The sequence below is a fragment of the Gavialis gangeticus genome, unplaced genomic scaffold (assembly GCF_001723915.1).
Source record: "Gavialis gangeticus isolate Ggan-Ray unplaced genomic scaffold, GavGan_comp1, whole genome shotgun sequence".
NCBI classification, from domain to species: domain Eukaryota; kingdom Metazoa; phylum Chordata; order Crocodylia; family Gavialidae; genus Gavialis; species Gavialis gangeticus.
Window position 1 is genome coordinate 22,293,430 of NW_017729022.1, and position 12,638 is coordinate 22,306,067.

Genomic DNA, 12,638 nt, shown 5'->3' on the forward strand with positions numbered 1-12,638 from the left:
TTGAAAGGTTCCTTTCAGTGATATTGGTAAAGCACTTCGAGAGCCTCTTGAGAGGGACAGAAAAATAAATGTAAAATATTATTTTATTTTTAATTATCATGATACAGATATGTATGTTTATAAATGGTTATGTTCCTGTTGTAGATTCAGTCTGTGGACAACAGGTACATAAAGGGGTGGGGGAGGGAGGGAATGCTATAGTTCCTTTGTGTGTTTGGAGAGTAGTACTGCACTGTTATAATGAAGACAGAAATTCTTCAAGAAAGTACTGAACCGGGGAAAATAGGTAGAACATAGAAAAGGAGTCTATCTGGATATTACTGCTCTAAAGCCTGGCCCAAAACCCACTGTAATCAGTGGAAAGCTTTCCATTGACTTTAGTGGGCCCTGGATCAGACCCTATATGGGTGTGTTGTCTTAGAAGGATGCTGCTCTTCCCACAGGACAAAACCAAACCCCAAGGCAGTGCCTTCAAAATGCAGAAATGCTCTACAATAATCATAATTATAGCTTCATAATTGCTAACACTGCAACTGCTAAACTGGATGTGGAAACATCTAAGCCTTTTTGAGTTCAGAATGTTTATATCCTGGAAAGCTGTCGTAGCCTAGCTTAGAAGTTGATTCTAGTTCCAGTATTAGGACAAGAAGGGACAAAGGATAGCATTGGCATGAAGGCTATATTAGTTTTTGACCCCTACCTACTTCTTCAAGTCAAGACAAAGGTAGATTGCATTATAACTGCCTACGGTGTGCCAGTTCCGTGGGAAGGCAGAGGTATTCACTCTCTAGAGCTGTGACTGCGTCACTTTAGAAGCACCAAAAAGACTTTGGTTTAAATCCAGCTCCCTGTTAGGCTGCTAAGTAGCATTTATGTGGCTAACTTCAGCCTCCTAAGTGGCATTTTGAGCCACTTAAAGAGATTTTAGATGCTACTCCCCACAGCACTATTTGCCTTGCCCTTCTCAGCAGGCTCAGAAGTGATTTGCTCTGACCACATGTGCTCTGTTGCAATAATATTCTGCTGGGTAGGGGAATAAACTTGGGAATAAATCCCTGAAACAATAGTCACAGGAGAACCACAACTAGTATCTTTTACAAATAAATTTGGAAACACTATCAAGCATATCAAGTCTTGTCTTCCTTGGGATAGGGGTGGAAGGTTTATTATAGTCATGGCAGCCCTGCAAACGTACAATGTAGACAGAGTTTTTTTTGTGATATCTTTTATTGGACTGGTTGTATAACTGTGAGAGATGTTGGACAAACTTTTGAGCCCAAAGTCTCCTTTAGATCTGCAGAAGAGCAGACCTCAAGGACACTATTTGTGCCCAATAGCTTGTCCAACCTCTCTCCCTACTCTACAGTTGCTCCAATAAAATACATCACAGAAACCCTTCACCTCTGTTTTTGTGAGTCTTTGTGCAGAATCTAAAGGAATTGGTTATCTTGTACTTTCAAACAGCTGTTTGATGGCACATGAGATCAACAACCAAAATCAGTTTTGAACAAAACAAATAAAAATTACTTCCTCTCTCATTTAATCAGTTTTTTTTTCTTCCTTAATACTTGTTAACAAACTATTATTTCTGCCCTGGTGTACAGGGTTTATCAAAACAATCAGGCAGCAATCAAAACAAACAACTTTTATTAGGGAGGGGGGAATTAAGGCAAAGTCTGCTTTCTTAGCTGTAAAACGACAGGTTGCATTTATACATCATAAAGAAGACAAAGAGATAAGCACAACCATTCTCTTTTTCTAGATATTAAAGATAATTAAAAACTGTTTTCTCCCAACAGAGCCCTGAAGGCAGGCAGTGTGTATGAACCTGCCTTTGGTTCCATTATTTAGCCTCTGGTTGTTCAGAGTGAGGTGAATCAATCCCAGGGCTTTAATGTGGCACAGAAACTGCTGTATATGCTGTGTGAGTGAAATTATACAATGTGTTTTTAATTTTGAGATGTCCTTTTATCCTGGGCATGTCAGACCACAATGTGGAGCATTCAGTGAACATTGGGGATAGGCAAAAATCAGACAGTTCTACAATAATCTCAGAAAGATTCTTCACAAAGCTAAGTATAGTTGTAGGGTCTCTCTCCATAAAAATACTAGCTCTCTTTCTCAAGGAAATGAGGAAAGGTTTCGTAGCCTGATCCTGTTTGTTTTCACACTACATTTGCATGTCTTTGTGGTTAGAGTGACCTTGTTTAAATTAGCAAGTTATAGACTGTGAATCAAAGGGAAATTGTTACTGCTGCCTGTGGTAATAAGCAGACCTGAGCTGCTAATTCAGGACAAATGGAAGAAATGTATAAGCAGAAAGTTACAGGACTAAAGAAACTATAAAACTAAAAAGGAACTTTGTGTTGATTGCTTTTCTGCTTTGTTTGTTTGTCTTTATCATTTAAAATTGCTCATTTTCAGCTAATATTTGCAAAAACAGTTAAGAAAATCCATTTTTCTGTTATTTATCCTTATTTAAAATGAATAGTTTGTTGCAAATACTGTTCTTTTGTTTCATACACTCTGAAATTTGCTCTTTGGGGAAACAAACTCAGGTTATCTTGGCTATATGAATATCATTTGCATTATTTACAATGCGGAGGCCAACTAGAATAGTTCTACCTGTTTGGGGTAAAAATGATTAAAAATAAAAGGTTAAGTGTACAGGGCAAAGACCTAAATATTGTACATTTTCTTTTACCAATCAATGTGTGGTTTCTTGGGTTATCTTATAAAGACAGGCTATGAGGTGGTCCAAAATAAAGAATTTAGATCATATAGATGTTTGCAGCTAAATCTTGTTTTACCCTTACGTATTTCAGTGGAACTTGCTAACTGCATAACTGTAGTTGATAATGTGTACACACAGTTTTGATTCTGTTTTCCCCTATGGTAGATTAGGATTGGCCAGGTACGTGAGGCAGAACCTCCCATTTTTAGCCAGTAGCCTAGCTGTTTGTTCACTTCCCCAGGGAGAGGAGACTTGAGTTATCTCCCTCACCTAGAAGAGTGTTGAATCTGTGTCTCCTACATCCCATCAAGTATTTTAGCCACCAAACTGTGGGCTACACATTGCTCAGAATGCTATCCAGCCGCCCTTTTGAAACCAGCCCATTGCACCTCGCATTTAATATTAATTGGCTAAAATGGATAAATAGCAGTGGAACAGTGTCTAATGTTTATCCAGTGATGCCTTTTGCTCCTACAAGTATTTACAAATTGACTGTTTTATTATTTGCTCCAATTATTTCCCAGTTATTGAAGTCAGGCTGGTCAGGCTATAATTCTCTAAGTCCTCCTCCTCTTTTCAAAGATGGGCATTATGTTAGCTGGCCTCCAATCTTCTGGGACCTTACTTGGCAACCGTCACTGTGTAAATCAGGGGTATCAAAGATACAGCCCATATTCAGCCCATGAAGCCCCATTATCCATACCCTGGTGCTGGCCCTGTGGCACATGCATGTGCCTGAGCCATGTGCTCAGGGTCCCAGGATGCACACCACATGCAGTGATCATTCTGGGATCCTACTCCAGCCAGTCCAGTATCCATGCTGCATGTGGTGCCCATTCCAGACTGGCCAGACCAGATGCTGTATGTGGCATACATCTCAGAGATCTGGCATGAGGCAGAGTGATGGGTTCACGGGCCTGATCCAGCCAGATGAGTTTGACACTGCTGGTGTAAATAACACTGCCGGGGCTCCAAGATTTCTTCAGTCAGTTCCTTCAGTGCCCTTGAATATTGGTTTCTCATCAGGTCCTGCTGACATTTGTTGAAACAACAGATAGCAGTTGCAGGTATGAGTCACCAATATCATATTTATAATGAAAATGGCAAGAAACTTACAAACCCATCTTTCCTTAGAAGTCTTTGTAATGTAATCAATGGCTTGTCTCATAACTCTCATTCTTCATCTTGGTCTTACATGATTTTGGCAGCTCAGACATTTCTTCTCTTTCCTGAGATCACATTCCCTTTCTGAATATAGTTACATATGTGCTTATGAAATAAAATTGGATTTCCTTCAAGAACTTTTGGGTATGTTTAACTTTCTAAATGTCAAAGACATTTTAGGGGATGTATGTATATATATTGGGTGTGTCGTTTCTGTTCTTTTCAGAAACCTAAAGACCTCTCTTGTTGTCTCCTTCAACTCCCTTAGCCCAGGAGGATTTATTTTTCATTTTTTCATTTTTATTTTATTTTAATCTTTTATTTATTTTTCATTTTTTCATTTTTATTTCATTTGAAAACCCCTAAAAAATGTGAATGGAGGTGCAGACCCCTTTGAATTGTAAGTGTAGGTATTGACACTTTTGATTGATCATAGTCATCTTTTGCAGACCCCCTTAGGCATAGTCTGTGGACCCCCAGGGGCTTAGCATATATGGAGCATACTCTGTATGCAAGTAAACCCTATGGAATAGACCCTCACACACACATACTCGCCCAACCCAACATGTTGGTTCTTCTGTGTCACCCTGGCAGAGAAAAGGAGCTATACAGACAACAACAGCCTGAAAGAAGGTAGGAAGGATTTTTTAAGACACAGACATGGCATAGGACAACCAGAAGTGGCCCTGTGCTTATCTTCCTTGCAAAGCAAGCCATAGATGTGCTGCTGAGAAGTTTGTGAAAATAGACCCATAGGACATTGCATTTGGAAGGTTTTAACTCTTAGGAGGCTATCAGGCCTGTTTTGGCCTTTTAGCAGTCCAGAATTTAAGAGTGCAAAGGTGGCTTAAATTCATCTCTGGCCCTGGCTTCTGCGCTGTACCATTCATTGGCAAAACACAGAACCAGACTCATTATTCTCAATGTCAGCATTATGCATATGCTTAAATCTTTGCAGAGGGGGACTGAATGAGATTTTTTTGAGCTATCCAGAATACTGTTTGTACTTACCTAGAGGCTTATTTTTAAATGACACAGGGCCTTCTGGGCCAACTCCTTACTATGACTACATCCCTGCTTCCTTTGCTGCACTTGTGGGTAACAACCTCAGGGAAGAAGGGGAACTGTTGTTTCTCTGGTCTTGAGAACAGGACTGTTCTTTGGAACTGTATATTTTGTTTGGTGGTTCTGGGCATTATTACTAAGCTATCTGAGTCTTTGTCTTGTAAATTCCCTTTTAATGCAGTTGCACTTTTTTATGTCCAAGGTCTAACAAGCTTATTTAGAAATAAGAAAACACAATGCAGTTGTTGCTGGAATTAATGTAAACTATACAGAATTTGTTTTATCAGATAACTTTCTGTTTAGTCTAGAAAGGAGAAGGCAGAGGAGACAAAGTGATACACAAAAGGTGTATACTCTTCAAATATACAAAAGGTTATTTTAAAGAGAATAATGATCAATTAATGTCCACCAAGACTAGAATAAGAGATACATGGCTTAATTTGCAGCAAGGAAAACTGAGTTTCAATTTAGGAAATTTTTTCTAACTATAGTTAGTTAATCATTAGGAAGGTATCAACAGTTTTAATTTCATGTAAAGACACAAGACTTTGTGAGGACAAGACTGCCTTTTTTTTGGGGTTGTTCATAAATTATAGTGCTTGAAAATCTAAAATCCTCACCAAATTAATCAAACCGTTCACATTTGTTTTCCCATTTAAGGAGGGAGAACAAAGTAAACCTGGTATTTAATTTTAATGAAGTGAACCTCTAAACCCCCAATGGCAGTTTAAAGCTGTACCTTAGCTCTAAATAGAATGGAAAATTCTGACCTTGTTCTTTTAATAACACAGTTGTATATATACCAATATATTTTACAAGGTTTGTCATTGCCTGTAGTTGCTTTTCTTGATGTTTGATCCATGAACATATTTTTTTTAGAATAGAGTGCCTCCATTACTATTTCTAATCACAGATAGAATCATAGGACTGGAAGGAACCCTGAAGGATCATCAGGTCCAGCCCCCTGCATAAGCAAGAAAGACATCTGGGGTCAGACAACCCCAGTCAGGTGACCATCCAGTTTTCTTTTGAAGACCTCTAGGGTAGATGATTGCACCACCTCTGGGGGGAGCTTTTTCTATAATCTGGACACCCTAGTTGTAAAGAAGTTTTTCCTAAAGTTCAGCCTGAAACTATCTTCCAGGAGTTTGTAACCATTGTTTCTAGTTTTCCCCCAGGGTGCCCTGGTGAAGAGTTGTTCACCAAGCCCCTGATGTATGCCTCTGATATAGCGATAAGCAGCAATCAGGTTCCCTCTCAGCCGGCTTTTCTTTAGGCTGAAGAGTCTGAGATCTCTCAGCCTCTCCTCATATGGCTTGCCATGCAAGTCCCTGATCATATGAGTGGCTCTTCTCTGGGCCCTCTCGAGCTTTAGCAAGTCCTTGTTGAAGTGCAGCACCCAGAACTGGATGCACCCAGCACCCAGAACATTGCTGCGGCCACAGCAATGTTGAGTAGAGCGGGAGAATCACTTCTTTGGATTTACTGGAGATGCATCGCATGATGCATGCCAGAGTTTTACTGGCCCTAAAATGTCTGGCACTCCCCTACCTAGGGGAGGGGGTTTAGAGATGCATCCAGCCTTGTACTCACAACCTTCTGGCTCAGCACAATACACAAACCACTAAGCCAGAGAGCAAATGCAACACTAGCCCCTTTCCTGGATCTATTACTGTATTTTCTTGGATATAACACACACTTAATTCACAAAAATCAACTGCTGAGAACTAGGGTGTGCATTGTAAGGAAGAAAATATGGTAAATGCAGCTTCTGCAGCAGGTGTTTCTGTTGGAGGAAAGAGGAAGTAATGCTTCACATGCATCACCATGGCCAGCACAGTTAGTGCATAGGGCTCCCTAGCTGCCAGCAGTATTTCTGAAGTAGAGCCCTGGGTACTAAGGTAGGTGCTTCTGCTGAATCAGTTGAGTGGGCCTTCAGTTAATCACAGGTGCTTCTGCATAGGATCAGGCCCTGAGCTGAGCTGACAGGTGATAGCAGCCCATGCAGCTCAGCTGAAGAAGAGAAAAGAGGTCAGGTAGTTTGGCTCAGCTGGCAGTGCTGTGACATCCCTCATTTAGAGAATTAACAGAGCAGCTGTAATGCTTTGCCTCCCTTTCTTCTCCTGCAACTACAACTGCTTATGTTTTTCCTGAGAAAATGTCAGTATTTTCAAAAATATATATTTTTTTCTTTATTCTGCCTTTGTGAAACAATGTGCCTATATTGTTTGGGTGTGTAGGGATGTACATTTGGAACAATTTCAAATATGGAACATTTCAGAATGGCAGCAGCCATTACATTCTAATGTTAGGTGTAGATAAGCTGGGAACCATATAAATGTAGCAAAACCACTACAACTTTTAACACTGCTTCATCCAATTTAAAGTTGGAGCAATTTTGTTGCATTTGAATTGTTCTAGGCTTGTCCACAGATAACAAATGGAAGGTGATAGCTGCTGTTCTTCTGAAAAGGTTCCTTTTAAAATGGATCAAATGCATGTGTGTCCACACCCTTTGAGGGAGTGTAAAATTATATGTTTATGACCATTAATTATGCTTTTCTCAGTAATGCTATTTTCTCATCTCCTTCCGTGGCTATCTGTAGCATTACTCAGATTTAATCCTGTTTAATTTTCTTAAAATGTATGTACAAAATTGACCATATCTTGTCCTTGCTTACGTGATCACCTGCCTTTTGTTTCCCAGACTTATTTTTTAATAGGTTGAATTTTTTTTATGCTGTGGATGATTGATTTCAGCCTTTTACCCAATATTATTATTCAAGAGAACATAAATGAAGTAAATGCCTGGTAAATAAGAGTGAGGGGTCATTAGAGTAAACTGTTAGAAACCAAGGGGAATCTAGAGTAATTACAAAGGCAGAGACACTTGCTTCATCTGACTTTATGACTGGCTAGTATCTAGCAATCATTAACCGGTTGCCAGAGGAAAAACACTCTGTTTGAACTGAGTTCTCTTAGATAGATAATCGCCTGCTTTGCTTTCTCTGTCCTCTATTAATAATTTTGCAGACTGCTCCAGCATTAAAACAGCATAATATATTTTCTAAACATTTCACAAACTTTACTTTTGGGTTACATAATGCTAATCCTCTCTCTTGCTGCCATGTTTGTTGGCTTCTGATGCTCTGTGTTCAGAAAGCACTACGTTAATTCTGCACAAGAACAAACCTGCCCTCCGCGCAGTTATCAGTAAGTTTATCTTCAAACTGTGGCTCAGCTAATGAATAAGGCTGGTCAGACTGGATAAGGAAAACTCCAGGCCTAGTGATCTGTCCAGGATTTGGAGCAGTGCCCAATAAACAAGGGAAGAGAGTATCTGGAGGAACTGGGTATACAGAGTTAAGAAATCCATTGGAGGAAGAGGTTGGGAGTAGGACAGAAGGCTGAGGTTGGAGGACTTGGAGCTACAGTAATCTTGAGGTGGCTTAGAGAGGAAGATCAAAGCTGTAAGTGTAACCCTACAAATCAGCATGTTACACAATCCACTCCATGCAGGGTTCACAGCTCCCATGTACAAGGCCGGCCTGGCTGTTTAGCTCAGCTGTAGACTTATGCCTTCTTAGCTCTGGCAGTCAATCATTCAGTTCATAGTGTAAGCCACTATGGATGTAATCCATAGATTGATGAAAGATAAAAAGAAATGCCCGAGAGGGTGGTGATAGCCTTATTTATTTTTTAACCTCTCAAATTTTAACTGTAACACATTTTTAGACTCTTTAGGCTATTCATCTTAATCCAGTGATTCTCAGCCTTTTAAAGACTCAAGGTACCCCTTGCTAGATTCAAAATACTCCTCAGAAAATGCCTGCTCTTAGTTTTCACCAGATTTTTGACTATACAAAATAACAGGGTAATTCTTCTGTTGCAAAGATATCAGAAAAAAAACATTTTGACCTGCTGTGGTCTAACTTTGTATATTCATATTGGAAATCTCTGGATTTATGTTTTGAATTATGTTTTCACAATTAAGAGTTCTCACATTGCCTACCGCTTCACAGCATCCTTGAAAAGATTTCAAGGCACCCCATTGATGCTGGTTGAGAATCACTGTCTTAATCCCAGCTCTGCATAAATTGACTTGTGCAATGGGCCCCTGAGTGAATATTTTCCTTGTGATGCATCTTTAGTTGCCACCGGTCGTGTTGGAGTGATGAACCTGTGATGGTCCAAGATATGAAAGGCAAGGATTTTTGTAGGTGACATCTTTTATTGGATATGAACAAGTGACTTGAAGAAGAATCCATTGCATTTGAAAGCTTGTCTAGATCTGTCCTAACTATATGGTTGCTCCAGTAAAAGATAACACCTATAAAAATCCTCACCTTTAACTTGTCATTGACACTTGAAGTAAAACATTAGCAAGCTCACTCACATAATTTAATGAGGATAAGTAAAGATAAGTTATTTTCTGGATAAAGAAGCCTATATATTTATCATTACACTTGAATAGGTTTCATGAGAAATGTCTCAGTTAAGTGTGTTTCAGTTGCATGAAGCAACTAACCTACAAACAGTGAAATAATCTGGATTACTTTCAAATTAATAAAAAGTTAAAATATACTTTCTTATTCCTATTAGTGATGCACTGGTAAAGCAGGCATGGTTTTTTAAATAACATTTGTGAGAATATTTCAGATTCAATTTTATTTTATTTGAAAGTGCAAAATAAATCAAAATATGAAGTCAATTTATCAATCATTACATGTGGAAACAATAATATAAGAGGGCACTGTCAAACTTAATAGGCCTGAAAACTGAGCTACATCTGAAAGTTGTTTCATGTTGCAGGACATGGTATAAGGAATCCCAATATACATTTTTTCTTGAATCCATTTTTATCAAAGCAGGAGGTTATCGGTATTATTGTCTGAATGCCATGCATGTGAACAGGGCTTAGCAGAAAAGTGCAATATGTGTTCTTTGTGCCAGAGAATGTACAATCTAGTTCCCTGATGGTGCAGCTAATGGCGCATCAGTCAGTGCAATGTGCAGAGTCCCATTAACTGCAAGAGCCCCTGCACAGTGTAAACCAGTAATTCTAAAGTTCTTTAGAGTCAAGGCACTCCTCAGAAAGTGTCAACTTCTAGTTTTCATTTTTTGTTTGACTACAGGAAAATAACAGAGCAATTCTTCTGCTGCAAGGAACTCAGAAAGATTACAACAGGTCAGAAAGTTTTTAACACTCTTACCTGCCCTCTTTAGACCCAACCCAGCCCTTGCTATTATCTATTTAAATAGGTTCAGAAGCAGACCCATAACTGGTATCTTCTCAGGCCTTCTGATATGGCATTGACTTTGGCAAACCAGATAATACAGTGATCCTTGTTCTAGAAGAGCAATTATTTTAATTTTGCCCACTCCCGCAACTGTAACTTGGCATTCCATTTAAAATTCTCTTAAATGCTATGAAACTTTCATTGATAGGTAGGCGTGAATTCAAAGACACTTGCTCTCAGATCTGTCCTGTGTTTTCAAGCTCTATCATTTTTGCTATCTATAGCTCTTTTTTAATCATGCTCTAAATGTGGTACAAGACTCAAATAGAACAGCTATTAAAATGTTGAGAGAAGATTTTTCAGAAATACTGATTAATTAGAATTTTGTGTGAATTTCATTATTGGTCAAGATGGCATTATAAGTGTCATATCTACGATAGATGGAATGTTCCATATGCAGTATAGGGTAACCCAATAAAGTTTTTGATTTTGTAGTTCATTTTTAATGGGAGGGGGTTGCCTCCTCCTTTTAACGTGTTCCTTTCTATGAATGACTAAAATCCAGTGGTTTTATAGGTTCTATCGGGGGTGGGGGGAGAGGGTGGGAGCTCATTGCTTTCTTAGAGCTTTCGTAAAAGTATCTTCGCTTGAGGAACTGAGCACTAATGAGAGTGCTACAGGAAATGTTTGGGGCCATGTGGGAGGGTAATGAAGAATAATGGAAGAGGAAGATTTTAAAATATCCAGTAACCTTCAGCCCAAATCCCTGCTTTGATCTCTTTTCACTCTCTTCCTGTCACTCTAGTTGCAGCTAAGCCACACAAACAACTGCCTCCTTTGCCAGCCCCTGCTCTTGTTTCTGGATTTTCTCCAACTCCTGCTTTCCAGACTTTCAACTCTTTCATCTCTTGCTTTAAGTATCAGTCCTTCCAAATGTGTGCAACTCCTAATTATTCCTTCACAGAGCAAATCAGCTCTTATACCACCTCTGTGTAAGCTACAGACCCAGCAAAATCCTTCCTGTACTCATACCCAAATGCTTTGCTGACTAGGCCTCCTTGACTCTACAATGTCATTTTGGTGCTGGTGGTTTCAGTACTGGTAGTCACTGCAGAAGGGGTTATTAGTGCTAGTCAGGAAAAGGGCAAAAGCCACCAAAGTGTTGGGACCGACAAGATTTGGCTCAAGTAGCTAAAAATTCTAAGTATAATTGTTCACACTACGTTCATCCATGAGTGAAGAGAGGTGGTTCATCTCGTTAGTTTGAAGCAGTGTTTCCAAAATGTTTGAGACCTTGGGCGCACACTTTTTTTTCTGGATTAAAAGTGGTAGCACGCTTGACTGAAAAGGTCTTTCTCTCTTTCTCTAAGCACAGAAGGGGTCAGGAACCAATTTTACACCATGGTCAGATTGGTAGACTGTGGGGGGCTTTTGCCTTCCTCTGTAGTGGGATGGGGGTGGCCCTCTACCTTAGATCTCTTAAGCATATATCAACATTTCATAGAAGCAGGATGTAGGCTATCCTGGTTTCCCTGCTTAACCCATGACAGCTCAGGGTGTTAGGTCTGTGTTGTGTCAGGATTGACAGTAGTCTTATGTAGAGTTTAGTTTATGGATTGATTGTATGGGATGGTCTGGATAGGGATGACCCTGCCTGAGGCAGGGAGTTGGACTAGATGACCTCTGGGGCTCCCTTCCAGACTAGGATTCCACATACAAGACTTACGCAAAAGTGCCCAACCTTTTGCTCCCACGGGCAGAACGGGGGGTGCCTGGTTGCTCCATTGGGTCAGATCTAGTCATAGGCCCGATCCCATTGCATGAGGCCTGGACATTTCCTGGTGAGGAAATGGTGGCCCTGTTCATTGTCTCCTGCACTGCCAGATTTCCAGACCCCTGGGGAACGCCAGTGGCTGGATCTGATACTGATGAAGCAGAGGCCCCCACCTCCCGTATGGAATCGCTGCTTGAAGTCAGGCACCAGGCAGGGCAGGAAGGCTCCTCGGAGACTAACTGCTGCAAGAGAACCAAGCCCCAGACCTGGTCACCACAGGACCCCAAGCCGCTTTACCGCCCAGCAGGCGGGCGAGTCCCCGCGTTGTGGCCCCTCCTGCAGTACAGCTGCCCTCTTTCCATTCGCCTCAGCTAGCACTTGAGGCTGCAATGAAATAAACCAGCAGTGACAATGGGACGGGACAGTTTAATTCCCTAAGAAGAGGGGCCGAAGCGTGTGTGGCCCTTCTCCGCAGGGGCCGTCCCGCGGGGTGCGTGTCCGAGGCCGCCGCCGCGGCGGGTTGAAGTCCGAGGGGGCGGGAGCCCGAGGGGGCGGCGGCTCGGGCAGCGCTGCCCAGCGCGCGGAGGGCGGGAGGTGGCAGCAGCAGCAGCTCCTCCCCCTCCTCTCGCCGCGTCCCGGGCGGGCAGGGCAGCCGCAGCCC